This window comes from Mustela putorius, unplaced genomic scaffold (assembly GCF_011764305.1).
Source record: "Mustela putorius furo isolate JIRA1106 unplaced genomic scaffold, ASM1176430v1.1 tig00537350_pilon_pilon_pilon, whole genome shotgun sequence".
NCBI classification, from domain to species: domain Eukaryota; kingdom Metazoa; phylum Chordata; class Mammalia; order Carnivora; family Mustelidae; genus Mustela; species Mustela putorius.
In genome coordinates this window covers 5739002-5761686 of record NW_025422471.1, presented here as the reverse complement: position 1 = coordinate 5761686, position 22685 = coordinate 5739002, and the positions used below count along the sequence as shown (strand labels likewise).

The 22685-nt window shown below is 37.3% G+C and overlaps 1 long non-coding RNA gene across 1 annotated transcript in view; it reads left to right on the top strand.

The window, feature by feature from the left end:
- Positions 1-21566, top strand: part of LOC123390403 — a 151739-nt gene extending 130173 nt beyond the window's left edge. The window contains exon 3 of the long non-coding RNA XR_006604979.1: positions 21462-21566. This is a non-coding gene — a long non-coding RNA (uncharacterized LOC123390403). The remainder of the gene's footprint in view (positions 1-21461) is intronic.
- Positions 21567-22685: the final 1119 nt, after the last annotated feature.

Sequence of the window (22685 nt, the reverse complement as noted above, 5' to 3'; positions counted from 1 at the left end):
CCCAAAGGAAATAAAGACTAAATACTAATTCAGAGTACAAAGAGGAGTGTTTACCCAGTCCATACTCTGTGCCAGGCCTCCTGAGCTTATAACGCTATGCAAAAGAGGCAACACTTCTAAACTCAACAAGTTTGCATCCTTATTGGGATTAACAAACAAAGACTATAATTTCAAAATGTAAGAAGTGTTTTGAATGAAGTGCACAGGGTGCTATGATAAGAAGAAACAGCAGCGAGCTCTACTGATTGACAAGTTGATTACCTTGGAATTTTCCATCCTGGAGAGGACAGAAATTTATCCTTAACAGAAATGATATCTACTCCATACATGGGAGTACCTTCCCAATTCCTGTGCACAGGAATTCCCACCCACACCACCATCCGGAGACTTAAAGAACGCCTGAATGGTTTGTGTGGAGTCTCACACAATATTGCCTCAAACCAATTTAGAACATTTTAGGACCTCAAATAACTGCAAGAATGAGAAAGTAACCACAGGATCTACCCGCCCCACCACATACCATGCCACCCTTGAAATAGCAATGTAATAGGCTTGTTCAAGTTCAGGTAAGAGATCATCTTACCTGACAACACCCTTCAGACTTGGGGCATATTCCTCAGAATATAGTATATACACTGAATCAGCAACAGAAATATATTAGTGCATCCCCAACAACTAGAATACATGAGTACTCTAGAGACCAAGGAGTGTAAATATGGTAGTCCCTTAAACCGTTACTCAGAGAACCATTTGCACAAGGTGTGCTTCTCACCCCCAACAATGTGGGCTCTACCAAGTAAGAGGTCTGGTTCCCAGAGGGAGAATGCTTCCCCTAGGAATAACTCCACTATAAGAGTTCTATCAACTTGAAGACATAACCACCATCTATTCATTTGGCTGCCTATGCCAGTGGAAAATACACTAAGAACATAGTTGCTATATATTGTTAATGTTAATAGATACAGATTGTCTTGAAGAGCTACAGTTTCTGTAACACAATGAGAATGAACTACTTCTGGAACCAAGGGGATTCAGGGTGGTACTTGGTGCTTATGTGTCCAGTGATAGATGTAGGTGGGAAATTACAACTTTTGGCCCAATGAAGGTAAGACAAATAAGGGCTCAGGTGCCTTGTGGATGAAGGTCTGTCTTTTCCCACTAGGTAAACAACCTAGGCCAGTTGAAGAGCTAGTTGGGAATGACAAAAATCTGAAACAATTAGTGGAGGAGAAAAATAATGAATACCAAATAAAGTCAGAAAACTGTTAACAGGAATCAAAGAGTGTTATACACCCACACCCATACCCACACAAATGATCTCTTATCGTAAGTTTTTTTTTTTTTTAAGATTTTATGTATTTACTTGAGAGGCAGGGGAGTGAGACAGAGGACCAGCTGGGGGAGGGGCAATGGAAGAGGGAGGGGCAGGCTCCCTGCTGACAGAGAGCTGACCTGTGCCTTGATCCCAGGATTCTGGGATCATGACCTGAAGGCAGATGCTTAACCTACTGAGCCTCCCAGGTGTCCCATGTCATAAGTCTTTTATAGAGATCCTAGCTGGTCCTACCATGAAGATTCCTGACTAATTAGATTTAATGGAGAACATAAGCAGATATGAAATCAAGGGGTAGACACCTTTTGTGCCCCATCTCACATCCACTCAACCACTTTTTTACTCCAGTCATTGCCACAGCAAGAAGTGTTATATAGGTATAACCTGGAAGCATCTCACCTCAGCCACACAACCGTATCTCTTGCTTTCTGCCTCGGGGCTTCTCTAACTCTGTGATATAGAATCTTTGATATAGGGTCACTAATAATTATATGTGTACAATCTGTATGCAAAGAAATGAATGCCTCATAGGATACCTCTTTTCCAGTGAGGGCAGAGAGATTGTCAATGATATCTGCTATTTTCTGACGCTGGTGGAATAAAGTTCTGAGATGTAATTCATATAGTTCCTCAGAACTTCCCCCCAAGGATCAAGTAGAGTTGACCACGGCATTGTTCAGCTAAAGAACACACCATTTTGAATTGCCTTTGGCTTTCTCTCTTTCCCTGTTTTGTTCTCCCCTGTCCTACATTCCTATCTCCGGAGCTAGATCACCTTCTCTCTAGCTCTGTTTTCTAATGACTCAAGCTCAGACCCTACATTTCTTCTATTCCCCTTCCTACCCTTAAAAACTATTTTGGCCAGTTCTGTACATTTACTATCCAGACTATTGCTTGCAGATATTTTGAAAGATAACATAATGCAGTATGCTATTTGTAATGATTATATAATGAACTTGACCCTTATACCTTCCAGTAACACATCAAACATGACACAAAAAGTTCTTTATTTTGGATGACAAATTTTGTGACATTTAATTTGAGATGTTCTTCGTTCAAGCTGAGCAACTTAAATAGAAGTTTTCCTTTAAAGGATGTTTTTGGATTACAGATTTTCAATTGCTATGAAACATACCGATTGCACACTGGCCTCTGATCATTCAACTAAAAACTGGGACTCTGCAATGAATTCTTGATCATCCATATTAATTCACATGCTACTAAGAGGCTCCCTTTAAAGTCTTTGAAGTATAACAGGTATTATCTCCAGATTATTAGTGTTCAAGAGAACTCACTGTTTGCCAGTCTGTGGGCTTAACCTTACACAAATATTATTTTAATATCTGTTAATCCTTTAAGTTGAATGATTTTTTTTTCTTTTTAGCAGCAAAAATAAATTTACTCTTGTTCCTGGGATAAGGGATAACTGTTTCCCTAGACGAGGATTTGGGGAAAAGCTGATACGGTGGTGCCGGGCTACTTGCATTGTTCACGCAAAAGCTCGAGGCACACACAATATATTGGCTTTGTATAAAGATAGAGGCTTAAGAACTGGAAGGTGTGAAATGTCTTTCCTCCGTGTTGTTTGCTCACATCCTGGCAAGGCACACAAAGCTGATAAAAGCTGAGCAATCAGTCATTGGAGGGTTTGTACAGGCTTCTGTGTGGGAACACTGCAAACTCAACATGGCAATGAAAGGATGTTAAAAGATCACCTAAGAGAAGTTTCAAAGAACTTTCTGAGAGCATGCCAAAAGGAACCCCAGAAGAAAAGAACTGTGTATTGTGCACAGTGGATGAAAATTCAAGACCTTTGAGTCAATCCCCATTAAGTACAATTGCCCTTCTCTTGTTTGGCTGCCCCATGGCAGCATCAATTATTTGCACCTCAAGGTAGAAAATTTCCCACTTTCCTGGTCTTTGGAGAGAGCTCTTTGGAGAACTTAATACAGATTTTCCTTTTACTTCCATGGTCTGAGCTACCTCTAAGTTGTACTTCTTTATTTCAATTATTTTGAGTAAACTGCAAGAAGACCTACCAAGGTGCCAAGTAAGTTCAACATAACTTACATTTACTGTTTCTTCAACTAAAAAGCTTCCATACCTTGAAATTAGGGAGCCTTTACTCCCTCCAAGCACAGCTATGGTTGGAGAAATTTGTGCGGTCCCTCTGGATTATATGAGAAGTCAACAATTGAGAAGACACCAGCAGGGATGTCAGAACTCCAAAATCAGTAATAACCCCTTCTGACTCATAAGTGATAAGACGTACAGACTGAAATCCTTTACTAATAGCAATGCCAGCTTTTAACAATCTACTCTTAAATCACTCATTATTTGGGAAGTAAAGTAGTCACATTGTGATCTTCAAGAGAATTCTCAGTATGCTTAATGGAAAGTTTGCCCTTTAAGATGACTTAACACAGTACATTTTCAAATTGCTGTGAAATCCAGAGAATACTTCAACATGTACCTTTGCATCTTGGTGTTAAAATTTATTTAATGAATTGTTGAAACACTATTATAAGATTATGATTTCCTGATATTTTCTTTCCCCCGAAAGTCTGAAGACTCTATGATAGTCAAATTTAAACCCGTTTATATGTGGTATATTACTGGGAAAACTACAATTGTACATTTATTATTATTATAGGTTTCTGTGTAATTACTAATATTATTTCTCTCTGCACATAAAACAACTCACCAATAGACAGGCTAAGGGCCAATTTATGCTCAGCAAAAAAGGGGGAAAGTATTGATTCTACAGTTTTGGTTTTGTTTGTTGTTTTAAAGATTTTATTTACTTATTTATTTATTTGACACAGAGAGAGAGTGAGAGAGGGGACACAAGCAGGGAGAATGGGAGAGGGAGAAGTAGGCTCACTGAGCAGGGAGCCCCATGTAGGGCTCGATCCCAGGACCCTGGGATCATGACCTGAGCCAAAGGTGCCCCTTCATTTTACGGTTTATTACCTGTTTATTTTTAAAGAGACAGCATACAATGAAAATTTAGGGCAACTGTCTTTTAAAAATATTTTCCTGTTCCTTTGTTGTTTGGTAAGTCTCATTAGTTTTATTTCTTTTTTTAATTAAAATTCAATTAACCCACATGTAGTACATCATCAGTTTTAGATGTAGTATTCAGTTATTCATCAGGTGCCTGTAATACCCAGTGCTCACCACATCACGTGATTAGTTTTAAAACAAAACTGGTTGTAGAAGAATACAAAATCCCTTTGTCCCTTTGTATTTAGAAAAAAGAATTAGTACCTTTCATAATTTATCCAGTGCATGGACCAATATAGGTAAAATATAATATGTTAGACCAATCATTTGGTTTTGCTTATATTTTGTTCTTTCTTGGATATTTGGGAATACAAATAGGTCATGATAAAATCAAGTTGTAAGTTTATGTAGAAAAAATCTTGAAAATGCATTCTTTCATTGAACTAAGATTTGCTAAATATCTTAGTATTTAAAACAGTGGTTTTGCCAAACATTTGTAATTCCTCCCAACACTTTTTTTTAAGCACATGGCACAGAAAACCCTCAATTAGAACTGAATGAATGAATGAATGAATGGGACAAAGAGAGCAGTGGGTCTTTTTAGGCCTTGCATAGAGTAAAATCAATAGATTTGTTTCCTAAAGGGTATTATTGTTTATTTAACATTTCATATAATATCTATAATATCTATTACATATGATATTATGTATTATGTACATTACATTCTTTAGCCTGTATATTACCTATTCTCTATTTTATTTAAGGATTTAGATTTTATTCTGAAATCAAATGAAATTATTTTATTAATGCTGAAAGTGTATGGGATAAATAGAGTTAACATGCCTAGAATAGGCTAAAGATGTGATTATAGGCATTGTGTTTGGAGACATTATGGGCTCATGACATATTTGAATCCACGTAAGTTAAAAGGAAGACCTATGACAAATTTTAAAAGACTTGTGAAAACCAATTTTATGCATATTTGTATCTCATTTGTGAGATAAGAGATGATCTTGTTTGTCATTTTAAAACTATAACATTAATTAAAGTTAAGTTCAGGAAAAAGAATTGAATTTGACCAACATCCCAACAAATTTTGAGAGGCACAAATAAATCAAAAACTGCATTATTCTTCTGTGAAAGGGAAGAGCGTGGCCTTCCCTGGTTATATTCAAAATAACTCTGAGAATTATGACAATCCAATCCTAACCATACAACCCTGCCTGAAATTAAATTCTGATTTTTACATTTTTCACCGTATTTGTGTGACATCTCATATGAATACTGCAATCTTCCCTTTCATTGTAAGTATAGTGTTCCTGGATTCCACCATCGGGACTCCCCCTGTCTTCTATTGCTTCATACCCTTTTCTTGTCCATCTTCTCCACTCCCTCCACCTTGCCTGATAATCCTTTAATCCTACTCCATCACATAAGGGCTTTTAGAAATTCCAGGGTCCTTGTCCTGTTCTTCCAACCTTCTGTTCCAATCTGCACTGTCAGTGTTTTAAAGTAGATTAAAAGTGGTCAAATTTTTCTTCGGGTTAGGAAGACTCAGAACTGCAGTCCTTGGAGCCAAGATTTCTTTACTCCTCATGATTCACTCTTTACAGAAGAAGAATTAGTGTTACTGAGGGAAGGTTCAAGAGGAAAGACAATTGCTACAGCCTGTTTCTTAAAACTCAGCACATCTTATCTCCTTATCTTGCACTCTACCCTTCCTGTCCTGGCTACCATACCTGAGCTAACTGATGCCCAGAAATGAGGTCTAAGCAACTTCTATTGCAAGAATAATATGGTCAAGGATCAGGGTGGGGAGGGAGAATACGGTATTCTTTGGAAACCACTCTGTAGCATTCACAGCAGCAAGACAATTAATTACAAAGCTGTCCTTTTATTGATGAGGATATCACTGGCCCAAGACTGGACATTCCCCTCGAATTATTTTCTGAAAGTGGAGAATGACTTACAGAGTCTTCCCCAGCTCATCGATCATTTGCTTTTTTCAAGCAAGTTGCCGATTGACTGCCTAGGATAAGTAAAGGCTGTGACCACACACCCTCACATTGAGAATCTGTATTTTTTTTTAGATTATTTATTTATTTATTTGACAGAGATCACAAGAAGGCAGAGAAGCATTCAGAGAGAGAGGAAGCAGGCTCCCTGCTGAGCAGAGAGCCCATTGCGGGGCTCGAACCCAGAACCCTGGGATCATGACCTGAGCTGAAGGCAGAGGCTTTAACCCATTGAGCCACCCAGGCACCCCAAGAATCTGTATTTTTTTTAAGATTTATTTATTTATTTATTTGACAGAGAGAGAGAGAGATCACAAGTAGGCAGAGAGGCAGGCAGAGAGAGAGAGGAAGGGAAGCAGGCTCCCTGCTGAGCAGAGAGGCCGATGTGGGAATCGATCCCAGGACTCTGAGCCGAAGGCAGCAGCTTAACCCACTGAGCCACCCAGGCGCCCCAAGAATCTGTATTTTTAAACGTAAAGGTGATGTTGATTCAAATTTTTTGCTGGTTTCCCTTTTTATTTCATTTTTGGGGACTCTCAGCCACTATCTTTTCTTTCTTCCTTGTTTTGATTTATTTTTCTTCCTCTCGTCTTTTGAACTTACTTGTTCATTCTTCATGTCTTGACACAACTTCATTGTATATTTTCCTCATTTCATCCAAAATGGATTAAAGTTCTCATACCATCATTATGATCAAGTGTTGTTTCATCAAATATTCCTTATTTGTATACATAGAATTTTCTTTCCATGGATGTGATCAAAGAAGGTGGTCTTTAAAACTTTGTATTATGTATCACAATCAAGTCTTGCATTTTTCAGTTAATCTTGACAGAAATCCCATTCCTATCTTAATACTCAATGTGAAAGTATTATATTACTAATAATTTTGCACCTGAGCATACTATATTAACATTGGATCACACAACTGAAGTGTGAAATCCTATTAAAGCTTGTTTTCCCTTCAAAACACAAAAGACAGCATTGACAGTGTATTTTGTCAACACTGAATACTGTGGACAAAAAGTACTAAATTACATTTTTAATCCATGACATCACCTTGAATAACACAGTGTTCAGAATTTGCCTAGATATTATAGGGAAATAGTAGAATGCTGTGAACAATGTATATTAGTGAGTAACTAGTGGCCAAAGTTTCAGGTGGCAGCTGTAGCTAGAAAAGCTTTTCTCCCGCTGTCCTTAATACAGTGATTGAAACCCTCTCTTTCAACTGTAGACCTCCCACCCTCGTTTTAGCAGTCTGTGAAATTTCCTTTGCATTGCTGAAACACACTCTAAATGGGGTTTTCTTTGAAGACCACCCAGAAGTTACAGCTGGAGTAAAATACTGCTGATTGGTCCAATTTGCATTCATATTTAGTCCAGAGTGGAACTAGGCCTATGTGGCTTTACTTAAAATTGCCTATTTCCTGTAGGTCAAAGGGACAAGAACTGCTGAGAGATCCCTCGGCTTCCTCTCTTCAAATTCTATCTAAAGTTAGGATAACCATATAATTTATCACCCACTCTGGAATACTTTCCAGAATAAAAAAGGGTGCTGCTAATAATTATACTTCAAGCAAACTGAGTCTGTCAGGGCAAAGAACAGCACAATGGGGATATCCTTGAAAAATCAACAATCATAGACTCCTTTGTCCTCAATGAATTGACATCAGTCTACTGGCCATCACCAAGTCACTGATACTTCACAAGTAACATACACTGATCCATATTGCTATGGTTTACAGAATCTGATTATTTGTTATTAGCATATGATTGCAACCTATATCAGTCTGTTTCCCAAGTCATAACTTAGTTTAAAAATATATAATGCAGGGGCACCTGGGTGGCTTAGTGGGTTAAAGCCTCTGCCTTCCGCTCAGGTCATAATCCCTGGGTCCTGGGATCGAGCCCAGCATCGAACCCCTCATTGGGCTCTCTGCTCGGCGGGGAGCCTGCTTCCCCCACTCTCTCTGCCTGCCTCTCTGCCTACTTGTGATCTCTGTCAAATAAGTAAATAAAAACCTTTAAAAATATACATATATAATGCAAATATTTTTAATAGATCTTAATTTCCTACTATTTTTTTCCATAGCAGAACACTTTTGCCTATATTTAAACTTTACAAGATTAATTAAGAATAAATTCTTTCTCACTTTTCTCTGTCTACTTGTAGATAAAGTTATGGCTGGGAAATACCATGAATTAACCATAGCTTTTTTTTTCTTTTATTAATTATTTTTATTAACATATAATGTATTATTTGCCCCAGGAGTACAGGTCTGTGACTCGTCAGGCTTACACACTTCACAGCACTCACCATAGCACATACCCTCCCCAATGTCCATAACCCAACCACTCTCTCCCTACCCGCCCCCCCCCCAGCAACCCTCAGTTTGTTTTGTGAGATTAAGAGTCTCTTATGGTTTGTCTCCCTCCTGATCCCATCTTGTTTCATTTTTTCCTTCCCTACCATCCAAACTCCTCACTCTGCCTCTCAAATTCCTCATATCAGGGAGATCATATGATAATTGCCTTTCTCTGATTGATTTATTTTACTCAGCATAATACCCTCTAATTCCATCCACATCATTGTAAATGGCAAGATTTCATTTCTTTTGATAGCTGCATAGTATTCTGTTGTGTGTGTGTAGACACACACACACACACATATCTTCTTTATTCATTCAACTGTCAGTGGACATTGCTGCTATAAACATTCTGGTGCACGTGCCCCTTTGGATCACTACGTTTGTATCTTTAGGGTAAATACCCAATAGTGCAATTGCTGGGTCATAGGGCAGTTCTATTTTCAACATTTTGAGGAACCTCCATGCTGTTTTCCAGAGTGACTGCACCAGCTTGCATTCCCACCAACAGTGTAGGAGGGTCCTTTGTTGATATTTTAAACTGACTCGTTAAATAATTGAATTCTCCCTGGCCTGTAAAACAAACAAATAAACAAAACAAAACACTAATATACAGGATGCTTGAAGATAACAATGTAAAATAATGCAAAGGATACAAAGAGGAGAATAAAGAGGCTTTTTTTTTTTTTTTAATAAAGCTATGGTTACTCAAAAAGTTGAAAATAGCCAAACTATGGAAAGAATCTAGATGTCCATCAACAGATGAATGCATCAAGAAGATGTGGTATATATATACACAATGGAATACTACGCAGCCATCAAAAGAAATGAAATCTTGCCATTTGCGACAACATGGATGGAACTAGAGCGTATCATGCTTAGCGAAATAAGTCAAGCAGAGAAAGACAACTATCATATGATCCCCCTGATATGAGGAAGTGGTGATGCAACATGAGGGCTTAAGTGGGTAGGAGAAGAATAAATGAAACAAGATGGGATTGGGAGGGAGACAAACCATAAGTGACTCTTAATCTCACAAAACAAACTGAGGGTTGCTGGGGGGAGGGGGTTTGGGAGAAGGGGGTGGGATTATGGACATTGGGGAGAGTGTGTGCTTTGGTGAGTGCTGTGAAGTGTGTAAACCGGGTGATTCACAGACCTGTACCCCTGGGGATAAAAATATATGTTTATAAAAAATAAAAAATTAATTAAAAAAAAAGAAATAAAGAAATAAGTCAGTCGGAGAAAGACAAAAATTATATATATCAACAGAGGGGCACCAGGTGGCTCAGTGGGTTAAAGCCTCTGCCTTCGGATCAAATCATGATCCCAGGGTTCTGGGGTTGAGCCCCACATGGGGCTCTCTGCTTGGCAAGAAGCCTGCTTCCCACTCTCTCTCTGCCGGCCTCTGTGCCCTCTTGTGATCTCTGTCTGTCAGATAAATAAATAAAATCTTTAAAAAATAATAATAAAATAAAATAAAATATCAACAGAAAATTTTTCTCTCTCTTCATTGATCCTGGGCCTTTTCAAACCTCATCATCCAAAATGTATTTGCATAATTCATTTTCTGTTGTCTGGAATGAAATAACTGGACTTGAGTTTGACACTAACACAATGTGATTTTAACACAGAAATAAAGCCTAGAATTGTGAGTACAGGAAGCTGCTTTCTTGTGACAATATGCTGCTCTATGAAAGCCATAAATATTGTGCTATTGAGTATGTTAATCAATCAAATTTTTATTGAGCAACCCACATGTCAGCTGACCTGACGATGCAGGGTATTGTGGCCTGGCTAGGGTGGGTAGAGTATCCCATGGTAAGGTGGCTGGTTACAGAATGTCAGAGCAAGGGTGGGATAAGGAAACCCTCTGCATGTGGGAGGGACTAGGAGCTGCAAAGGAAGACTGATTATATACAGGGGATACTGATCTAATGATATCAATGACAATGAGAGCCAAGTTTCTCAGTGCTAGGGAAGGAAGTTACAATAAGAAAAATAAGAACTCTAGAGAGAAGCCTAGAGTTTGAATTGGAATTGGAGGTATCAATATAAACTGACGGTTTTAAATATATACATATAGATTTTAAAATAGAGATTAAAATGTGCTTGCAAGGTGCCTGAGTGGCTCAGTTAGCTAAGCATCCGGCTCTTGATTCTGGCTCAAGTCTTGATCTCAAGGTCATGAGATCAAGCCCCCTGTCAGGCTCCATGCTCAGCGTGGAGTCTGCTTAAGTCTGATCGCTCTCTCTCTTTCTTCTCTTTCTTCTGCTCACATTCTCAAGCTCTCTCTCTCTCTATCTCTCTCTGATAAATAAATCTTTTTAAAACTGTGCTTATTGCACATTTTATATTTATATTTATACTTAGATTCCCTTGCTCCATCCACTGAAAGGTATCAAGAGCAAGCAGCAGTATCCCATGTCAGATATTGTTTCTAAATATCATGGTAGGGGTGCCTGGGTGACTCAGTGGGTTAAACCTCTGCCTTCAGCTCAGGTCATGATCCCAGGGTCCTGGGTCCATCGGGCTCTCTGCTCAGCAGGGAGCCTGCTTCCCCCCTCTCTCTGCCTGCCTTTCTGCCAGTTGTGATCTTTGTCTGTCAAATAAATAAGTAAAATCTTTTAAAATAAATAAATAAATAAATATCCTGGTACATTAAAAGGAATAAAGACACCTTGCAAAGGGCCCCTGGATGGCTCAGTCAGTTAAGCATCTGCCTTTGGCTCAGGTCATGATTCCGGGGTTCTGGGATTAAGTCCCTCATAAGGCTCCATGTACTTCTGGGAGTCTGCTTCTCCCTCTGACTGTCATTCCCCCTGCTTGTGTGTGCTCTCTCTCTGCCAAATGAATAAATAAGTAAGTAAATAAATAAATAAATACATAAATAAGAAATAAATAAATGGACACCTTGCAGAAAGGACTGGTTCCTGACCATTAAAGCTGGAAAATACTCCCCTGACCTCTGACTCTTCATAGGACTTCATCCTAATGCAGTGATAATGATGGCCTACTTTGTACTACAGGTATATGCATCCTACATTTCCCCCAAGATATGAATCATGTTCTTTAGATCTTTTAGATATTTCTGAATGCTTTAGATCTTAGTGCTTCTTGGACAAAATGGGTTCCAAATAAATGCTAGCGGAAGGAAGGAAAGGAGGAGGGAAGGAAGAAAGGAAGGGAGAGAGGAAGAAAGAAAGAGAAAGGAAAGGAAAGGAAAGGAAAGTGAGTTTTCCAGATTTATATGTTTTTAAATATGTATTTAATAAAATGTTTTCACCAAAGTTCTATAGGCTATTGCCTATGAAATAAAATATTATTTCCAAAAATATGACATACCATAGCATGGGACAAAAGTTTCCAACAAGTCAGTTGGGCTCTGTCCATATATATTGATAATTTACCTGATTGATCTCCAATCAGGCACCATTCTTGGTGTCATTTGACAAATTTCACTACCTGCTTTCCCACCTGCCAAACTGTCTAGGACCTCCCTTATTCCTCGGAAAAGAAATTTCACATCTTCATGGAAATAAAAATTAGCACTTCTTAAAATTTCTGAGAACTTCTAGTATAGAGTCTTAGATACACCCATCCCATGCATTACTCTTTTGAGGAAAAAAACTACTAAGAGAAGTAGCACCAGGACTAATCATAAATGGCACAATTTTCCCTTATACTTGCTACTTGATGCTGTTACTGCTTAGTCACAATCTTAGTCAATACAATGACCACCAAGCATTCAAACAAAATTGTGGAATATCAGGTATAGTTTTTATTTGTGGAATACTAAGATGGAGTACAGATGCTACATGCACATCCAGTCACTTTTAAGAAATGTTTCTATTTCTTAATGAAGTGTAATAAGATAATCTGTTTTGCCCAAGTTTCTATAAAAGTGTCTGCAGAAAATATTGGATAAGAAAAACAAAAATAAACCTGGGGGCATCACGTTACCTGATTTCAAGCTTTATTACAAAGCTATGATCACCAAGACAGCATGGTATTGGCATAAAAACAGACACATAGACCAATAAAACAGAGTAGAGAGCCCAGATATGGACCTTCAACTCTATGGTCAATTAATCTTCGACAAAACAGGAAAAAATATACAGTGGAAAAAAGACAGTCTCTTCAATAAATGGTGCTGGGAAAACTGGACAGCTATATGTAGAAGAATGAAACTCGACCATTCTCTTACACCATACACAAAGATAAACTCAAAATGGATAAAAGACCTCAACATGAGACAGGAATACATCAGAATCCTAGAGGAGAACATAGGCAGTAATCTCTTTGATATCAGCCACAGCAACTTCTTTCAAGATATGTCTCCAAAGGCAAAGGAAACAAAAGCGAAAATAAACTTTTGGGACTTCATCAAAATCAAAAGCTTCTGCACAGCAAAGGAAACAGTCAAGAAAACAAAGAGGCAACCCACGGAATGGGAGAAGATATTTGCAAATGACACTACAGACAAAAGGTTGATATCCAGGATCTATAATGAACTCCTCAAACTCAACACACATGAAACAGGCAAACATATCAAACAATGGGCAGAAGATATGAACAGACACTTCTCCAATCAAGACATACAAATGGCTAGCAGACACATAAAAAAATGTTCATCATCACTAGCCCTCAGGGAGATTCAAATTAAAACCACATTGAGATATTACCTTACACCAGTTAGAATGGCCAAAATTAACAAAACAGGAAACAACATGTGTTGGAGAGGATGTGGAGAAAGGGGAACCCTCTTCCAATGTTGGTGGGAATGCAAGTTGGTGCAGCCTCTTTGGAGAACAGTGTGGAGATTCCTCAAGAAATTAAAAATAGAACTTCCCTATGACCCTGCAATTGCACTCCTGGGTATTTACCCCAAAGATACAGATGTCGTGAAAAGAAGGGCCATCTGTACCCCAATGTTTATAACAGCAATGGCCACGGTCACCAAACTATGGAAAGAACCAAGATGCCCTTCACCGGACAAATGGATAAGGAAGATGTGGTCCATATACACTATGGAGTATTATGCCTCCATCAGAAAGGATGAATACCCAACTTTTGTAGCAACATGGACCAGACTGGAAGAGATTATGCTGAGTGAAGTAAGTCAAGCAGAGAGAGTCAATTATCACATGGTTTCACTTATTTGTGGAGCATAACAAATATCATGGAGGACAAGGGGTGTTAGAGAGGAGAAGGGAGTTGGGGTAAATTGGAAGGGGAGGTGAATCATGAGAGACTATGGACTCTGGAAAATAATCTGAGGGGTTTGAAGTGGTGGCACCTGGTACCCTAACCTCCCACCCCCCCACCATTATAGAGGGCATGAATTGCATGGAGCACTGGGTGTGGTGAAAAAATAATGAACACTGTTTTTCTGAAAATAAATTAATTAATTAAAAAAGAAGTATAATATCCATCATTTATGTATTAAAACCAAATAAAGGAAAATTTGATAGATCTTATGATATTATAGTCATATTTCTGGCTTCAGTCCATGTTTGTAAAATGCTTATCAAAGAGACATTGGGTGTTACAAACTCTTTATTTTATAATTGGAGAAACAGGGAAGTGGCCAATTCTATCACTGCAAAAATAATTTAGTACAAAGTTTAAGCAAGCCATTATTCTTTCAACATCTGGTTTCATATGGCTTAGCATGTGCTATTTTATATGTAGCATATATGAATCTTTTCATTTTGATGGCAGCTATACCTCATAGACAAATAACAAAGAGAATGCATCATAGCACAACAAAAATGTAATGATCTTAGATTCACGGTCACTTGAAAGCCCTTTGCCAACATAAAAAAATCAGGATTGACTTATACCCAGTATATATAGATTCTTTATATGTAGAAGGTCTTCAATAAATATATACTAATTTGATTTTCCTGTTTAACTTGAGGCAATCATTATATCTTCATGGTTGATAACATTTTATTTTTCAGCAGGAACATAAAAATTATTCAAAGCTTTCAACTTCTAAATATTTTATGAAACGATCAATATGTCTTTTTGTGGTGAAATACAGAAGACAATGACAGACTGATCTACCAGTGAACAATTTTATATTTTACTTTAATTATCCCTCACAAATCTTTAATTATGAGTAGAAGGAAAAAATAATTGTCAGCTCTTTTCCTTTAGATTGTCTTGTGTAATTTAAATCAATGTTAATAATTAAGTTATATTTAAAAATGTAAAACATCCTGGACTGTCTTGGAAAGGACAGTCATCAAATATTATCTTGCAAAAATGCTGCTTTGTTAAGCATTTTGAGATGTAATTGATACTGTCCTTTCTGTCTACTACCCTTATCCCATTGCCCCATAGAGGGTTTAATAAAATTATGGAGACAGTCAATTTATGCAGTATTTCCTATGTATCTACTCAACTATCAGGATTACTTGGCTAAATTAAGGCCACAAACATGATTTAAAAATTTAAATCATGAGGTTGTCCTGAGGACTTCTCTTCAACTGCACAAAATGGAACAATATATCCTTTTATTTAAATAATATAAAACTCATACAGATATTTGGATTAATTATTCATGTCATGGACAAATGCAATTACTGTCTTATATCAGTTCCCTGTTTCTCATGAAATCAATTTGAATATTTTTGCTTTCAAGTTGTCTTTTTTTAATGTGCTTATTATCATATACCTAATTCTAAGCCCAGTGCCTAACATAGAGTAAACATAAAATACAATTGATAAAATAATGTTGTATGTTTTTCTCAGCACTTACAATCCTCTTGTTATTAGAATATGGTTATCAGTATTAGAGTACTGGACAGATGGATAAAATGGTGGATGTTTAGGTAGATTACCTATGTATCATTCATCTTTGAAAATATGTGAGGCATTAAACCTCTATTTGTAATTAATTAGATACCATAGTTTTAGTGAATTGAATAATAATTTCTGTCCTATTGACAAATATTTTAAGCTCCAGCCTTCTTATTTTAACCAATTATAAAATATCAGCACAATAAATAATGTATATAATTTCATGTGGGAGTCATTGTGCTAGTATTTGATTTTGACTCCCAAATATTGGCTTATGACTTTAAATATTATAGTTATAGTACAGTATTTATTATAATAGTAATATATTTAAATAATGTATTTAGATATTGAAATGGTAGCATCCTAACATCTCTTGGAATAAGTTCTAATAAGGAACATAGATTTTGAATGTTAATTCCCACCCTATTAGTAATATACCAGATAATCCTGAATGAATTGATTAATTTTTTTTCTTGCTTTTGGCTGGGACCATTTTGGAGTCCATTTATATGACACTGTAAGAATAAACAAGCCCATCTTATTTATTTGTCATAACCACATGTATATTACATTAGAGAGCTAAAAGATAATAAAAAAATTCCGACAAACATTGATATTCATTTTTTCTTACTCTTAAGGTTATGGATGATTTTCTAATTATCTTAGTCTTAACCTAAGCTCCTCCCCCCTTTTTCTTATTTCAGCCATTTTTATTAAAGTCTTTAAAAAACATACTACCATTCATGTTACCTTAGTCAATAGAATGTAATAAATATCATATAATCTTTCTTTTGATTTTGTATGTTCCAGGCCATCAGGGTTATCTCTGTCAACATCAATGACTTTATAGAGAATGACAGGTATAGACATGTACTGATCATATAAAAGTACCGGACACGTAACAAGCAAGACACATTCTAGGTTGATTTTTTAAATTTAGCTTTTGAATAGCAGCTTTGTTGATTTGATTCTTTCCCAAAAAAGACAGTTACACTTTAAAACTCCCATTCATAAGAATTCTATTTAAATAAAACCAACCAATGTCTTATTAAAAAACTGTATGATTAAACCTACATTATTTTAGTTCCATTTCTTTTTAGTTTTGTAATAAGTTAAAACAACTATAATTACTTAGGCAGTATCTATAAAGACTTCTAAATTTTAGTGGAATTTAATCATGAATATTTCTCAGGCTATACAGTAAAAAATTATTATTTTTTTAAAATTTTGTTTATTTTTTAGAGAGAGCCCAAGTGGGGTAAGGGGCAGCAGAAGACAGAGAAAGAGGGAGAAGCAGACTCCCCAGTAAGTGCAGAGCCTGATGGGGAGCTTAATCATGACCCAAGCTGAAGTCAGATGCATAACCCACTGAGCCACCCAAGTGCCCCAAGTAAAAAACTATTTTATGAAAAAAAAAAAAAAAACCATAAAACCAACCAAGTCCTTCAAAGAAAGCATATCTGTTAGAAAATACTATGCAGCAAAGTATATGTGGCAAACATCTAGAACGTTTCTAGCTACAATTTTTAGTATTCAGGGTAGACATTATTTTGTCCAAGTCAAGATGTAATTATAAGTTTATTTCTTATGCTGTAGAAAGATGAAATATCTGGTTAACATTTAGAATCAACATTCAAATATGTCTTCCAATATCCCTTGGTCTTCTCTGGATCATGTTTTCATCCTGTTACATGTGCATGGCTCAGCTTGATCTCAAAAGTTCTTCAAATCAAGGACTTCGGCACATGAAAGAAGGAAAACTGGGCTTTTGAGCACAAGTATTCACACTCACAACAGAGAGAGACTAAAAAAGAAGGGTCACACAGCTGAAGAGAGAAAAGATTTTTAAAATTCCAAAAAGATGTTGAAGAAATTGAAATAAAACCACCTGATTCTGGTTTTTAGGCTCATAGTTACCATTCTAAGATCAGTACTGAAAAAAATATTGAACTGAAAGCATTTTTAATGCATTTTTATTGTTAATTCATGTTGAACCATCTGGGAGAAAATCCTAGAATGATCTCCTTTCCTTCTTGCCCAGGAAATACCTGGGTTGAAGAAAAATCAACTTCATCAATAAACATATGCTTGCATGTGCCAACATAAAGGTGGCAAACTATTAGATTCTCTCAAATCTGTACAAAAACAACAAAGTTAGCAGCATACTGAGCTTCCTAGCAGTCTGAGTTTCCCACACCAAGGTTCTTTTACTGACAAGGAGCTATGATTTGTGTTACCAAAAAATGTCAGCTCCTAATTCAGACGAAGCTGAGATGAATTATACATAGGTCATTAGAAGCGGTGTGGTCTACAGTGAAAGGGATCTCAACAAAATTCAACCACTGACATGCTGAGTGCTTTGAATAAATCAATCATTATCCATCTGCCTCAATTTAAGCCTTCAAAAATGGGGGTGTGCAGAGAACTAATTATTAATGTATGCTCGTAAATTATTTTGAAATTCTTTTAGTAAAAACATCAAACAAAAAGAAAAAGAAAATATTCCTGTTCATCTATAGTGACCATTATTTAATTATCTTTTGGAATAAAATACGCTTCTCCTACATTTTTACTGACTCCCTGAGTCATTGTTGCCCTACTGTTCCTGACTGATTTATTTTCTAAATGATCACTTCGAATGATTTTTTTTTTTGTCATCTCTTATAGAATATTGTGTATCATCTCCTACATAGAAAAGTAACAAAAAAGAAGTAGGGCGTTGGGAAGTAGGGGCAGGGGTTTGGTCTGCATCATTATAACGTTTATATCAAGCAATAGAGAAGTCCCAAGTAAGGAGGGGACAATTAATTCTCTTTTCAGGAAATATTTTATAGGGAGATCTAGGCACAGGCTAGTATCGGGACTAGGAACAGAAAAAAATGACACAGGACACTGTATCACCATGAGATGGACTGTGATAGATAATTCCACTAAGAATCCAAATAGCCAAGTATTACAGAGTTGTTAATTTCTAAGAGGAGAAACCACTGAGCTACAATGGCAGTTAGATGAAATCTAAAATCCTGAAAATAGTAAAACCAAAGAGAGTCAACATCACCTTTCAAAAGCAGTGGTGCTGAGATTAACACCAGGAATTCCAGACTCACATGCACCCAGGTATCTCACAAACACATGCTACTGGGATCAGAGAAGTGCAACAAAGAATAAATGTGATCTGTTCTAGAAAAATGCATCATCTCCCCTGGGAAAATAACTCAAAAGACATACTTGTTGATATTACTTAAATCTATCATAACCAAAAGCTCCATCTTGCCTATACCATCAAGCAAAATAAACAGATTTTCATATGATACAAACTCCCTATGAAGGATATAGCTCTGACTGGCAATAATATGAGCCCACTATACATAAAGGTGAGTTTGTTCCTATATTCCCAACTCCCCTTCCTCAGTGAGCTTTGAGAGAACACCATTTTATGAGGAGAGAGAGACCATTAGAATTGGCATTGCTGAAGAGACTCCAGTAGCAAAAACCATAAGCTGGGAAACTTAGTATGAGCCACAGAAGAAAAATAAGACAACTAAAATTTTCATAAACCAAAGACGGCTTGTCTTGGACATTTTGCAAATAGAAAACATTATATTAAATCTTATGTTATTTATTCAAGGTCGATACTTTACATTTTGAATTTACACCACCGGCATTTTATAACATCAAAGCAAGTCTGTTCAACCTTTTCTTCCCTCATCCTCCTACCAACATAAAAGCTGAAGACGAAAAACCAATATGGCCAACTATAAGTAACTTAATTTATTCTAGTCCACTTTTCTTTCTTTTTTTTTTTTTTTAAAGATTTTATTTATTTATTTGACAGAGAGATCACAAGTAGGCAGAGAGGCAGGCAGAGAGAGAGGGGGAAGCAGGCTCCCTGCTGAGCAGAGAGCCCCATGCGCAGCGGCTCGATCCCAGGACCCTGAGATCATGACCTGAGGCCGAAGGCAGAGGCCTAACCCACTGAGCCACCCAGATGCCCCATCTAGTCCACTTTTCAATATGAAATGTCAGTATTGTGGAGAGAGAAGGAAGTGGGGAGAGAAGATCTAAAAATGAAGAGTGAACAGTGTCTACCTATTGGGGATCTGGTCCAGAATGACCAGCAGCTGACCATTAAAGTTGCCACCCATAATTGGAAATGGAGAATTTGCCCAATTCTGAGTGCTCTCATCCATAGCAAAGCCCCTGGGATGCCAGCTGTCATTGTTTTGGCACCGGCAGGATTGTTTCTTCTCTTGCCAGGCCCACACATCTCATTTGCTTCCCCCAGTTATTTTTCAAGCCAACCAGCCCTCCTGACAGCTCTCCCGGCTGTACCTGAGGCGCAGTCCTTTTGAGGTTTCCTCCCTAACTTCTTTATGCTTCAATGAAAAGAAGCTAAAATTTACTGGACACGAAAAGACATTTCCTTCTCTTATTTTTGTTTTTACTCTTATTATTCTAAAGGTAATAGAAAAAAGATTCTAAGGTAGGGAATTCACAAGCAGCCATGTGGCTTGGACAGCACACCCCACAATACCATACAACTCCATAGGACAACTTTCATATGAACTATGATGTCAGTGGTGCCTCCAAAAATTATGAAATGCAGTGGCTCTGTTCTGTGGGCCTATTACAGTATAGAGAGTTTAACAATCAGACAAAACTGGTTCTTTCTTCTCAAATATCTTCCCTGCGTTCTTCTTAAAAAGTTGTATAGGGACATCTGGGTGGCACAGTCGGTTAAGCATCTGCCTTCGGCTCAGGTCATGATCTCAGGTCCTGGGATCGAGCCCCACATCCGACTCCCTGCTCGGCAGGGAGCCTGCTTCTCCCTCTCTCTGCCTGCCTCTCTGTCTACTTGTGATCTCTCCCTCTGTCAAATAAATAACTAAAATCTTAAAAAAAGAAAAAAGAAGAAGCTGTATAAATCACTCTTTTATTTTCAAGTTATTCAGAGACCCTCCTTAGAACACAATTTCCATATTCTCCCATGATACATTATTAAAAGAACTAAGAGGAGAAAAAAAATCTTAAACATCCAATTTTCTTTACCAAAGAGAATATTTCAAAAAGAAGGAAAGGTGTTTAGTTTTATTTTACAGCTGCTGTATTCATCAGAATTCGACAAGAATATTCTTTATTTTAATGTACAAATGTTTAAACTGCATTTTCTGAGGAGAAGAACACGTTAATTTAGTAAATAGTCTTTACTATATTATGTCGAGCAGCAATTTTAATTTATCAAATTAAAGAATTTTAGACTTAAATGGTTCTATTTACATCTACTAACCTTAAAAGGACAAGAAAATGATAAAATTTTTATTGGATTTAGTTTGCCTTTTCCCAATCATTAAATGTGTGTCAATTGTTTACAAATGCTGTCGTAAATCTAAAAATGTTGATCTTAATGATGGTACCCTATTATATTTGAGAAAATAAAGGCTCTTGGGAATGTTATGTCTCCTTTTCCTATTCCCCCAGGCAGCACTGAGAAGAAAGTCACAAATACATTAAAAAGATCTCACCAATACCCAGCCCCCAATCTGAGGGATGCGTTCTAGTGAGGACAAAAGCATAACAAGGCAGAAGATACAGAATGTCCTTTTAGATCTGAGACCCTTTTCTCCACAACAGAGAGATTATAACACATCAGAAGCCAAAAGAATTCCCTAAATCACCAATTTGTTTTTCTCTCACTTCAAATTAAGCAGGAAATACTCATGTACTGACTTACCAAAAATACTTGAACCCACTGCAAATGTGTAGCAACATTGAATCAGAAAAGGGAAAAATCAAAAACACACTAAAATGTTAATCAACCTAATGAAAGAAAATCAGAAAGCCTATGTGAAGATCATCCATTTTGTGCAATTAAATAGCACCAGAATTACCTGGAAGAATTCCTAAAATTTACTTGTACTTTCACCTCCACAGACAAAAGAAGCAAGGCAGACAGACACCTGGAAAGAGAGAGATGGATGAGAGATGCCAGATATGAAGTCTTAGCAGAAAGAAAGCTGGAAGCCAAGGACAAGGTAGGGATAACCACCTGAGGCCAATGATCCCAGTGGAGGACCCTGGAGATTTCTTCAGATATGTCCCATGGTGCAGGATGCTCGCCTGATCCAGGATCTTCTGCTGGGTTTCTCTTGCCCCGGTATTTAGCCCATTGGGCTGGGTCATGAGAAAACCCAATCCTGGCTGTCTCCTTCATGGGCTCATTTGGCCTGCAGGAAGACTACTGAATGTGTGACTACCACCAAATTATGGTGGACAGCTTAACCAACTGCTGGCTCTTCCATCCTTGCCTCACCAGCAGAGGAAACATGCCAGTCTAGTTCCTGCCGTCAGTGTTTTCCAAACAAGAGGTAGTACAAATCTCCTTGTTTTGCAAACAGATTTAATTTCCTAGATGGTTCTTTTGAGTCCTCCCTCACTTGTCTCGGGGAATAGGGAATGAACAACCTTCTCCCATTCCTCTGTTTTCCTTCCCATGTGTCAGAGGGAGAAAAAATGCCACAGTATTCTCTACCCCTAAAAATTCCCTTTAGAGAACTCACTTGATTAATCTCTAGCCCTTTTTAAAAAAGATTTTTATTTTATTTATTTGACAGAGATCACAAGTAGGCAGAAAGGCAAGCAGAGAGAGAGGAAGGGAAGCAGGCTCCTGCTGAGCAGAGAGCCCCATGCGGGGCTCCATCCCAGGACTCCAGGATCATGAACCGAGCTGAAGGCAAAGCCCTTAACCCACTGAGCCACACACACACACCCTCTAGCCCTTTTTAATACAGACTAGAGATGAGTGATACTCACAGATCTATACAGTCACTTGTTAAGCACATGCTTCAGAGATCTATCCAGGACATCTATTCAGATCATGAAGTACTTACCATCTGTTGGCTAAAACTTTGAGATTTAGCCAATTTTCTGAACTATCAGGATACCCTATTTACTTTACTATCCTATTTACTTTATGTTACCTAGTATTTGAAATATTTTGTTTATAACATTTGTTTGGGGACACATATTTCGGGTTGGTCTAACTCACATTTACTAAACTAGAATGCCTTGCTTTTCTTCAATGATTGGAAAAAACTGACTTATCTACTTATACTTTATTCTCACAGAGGAGCCATGATTTGATTCTTTTGATTCAAT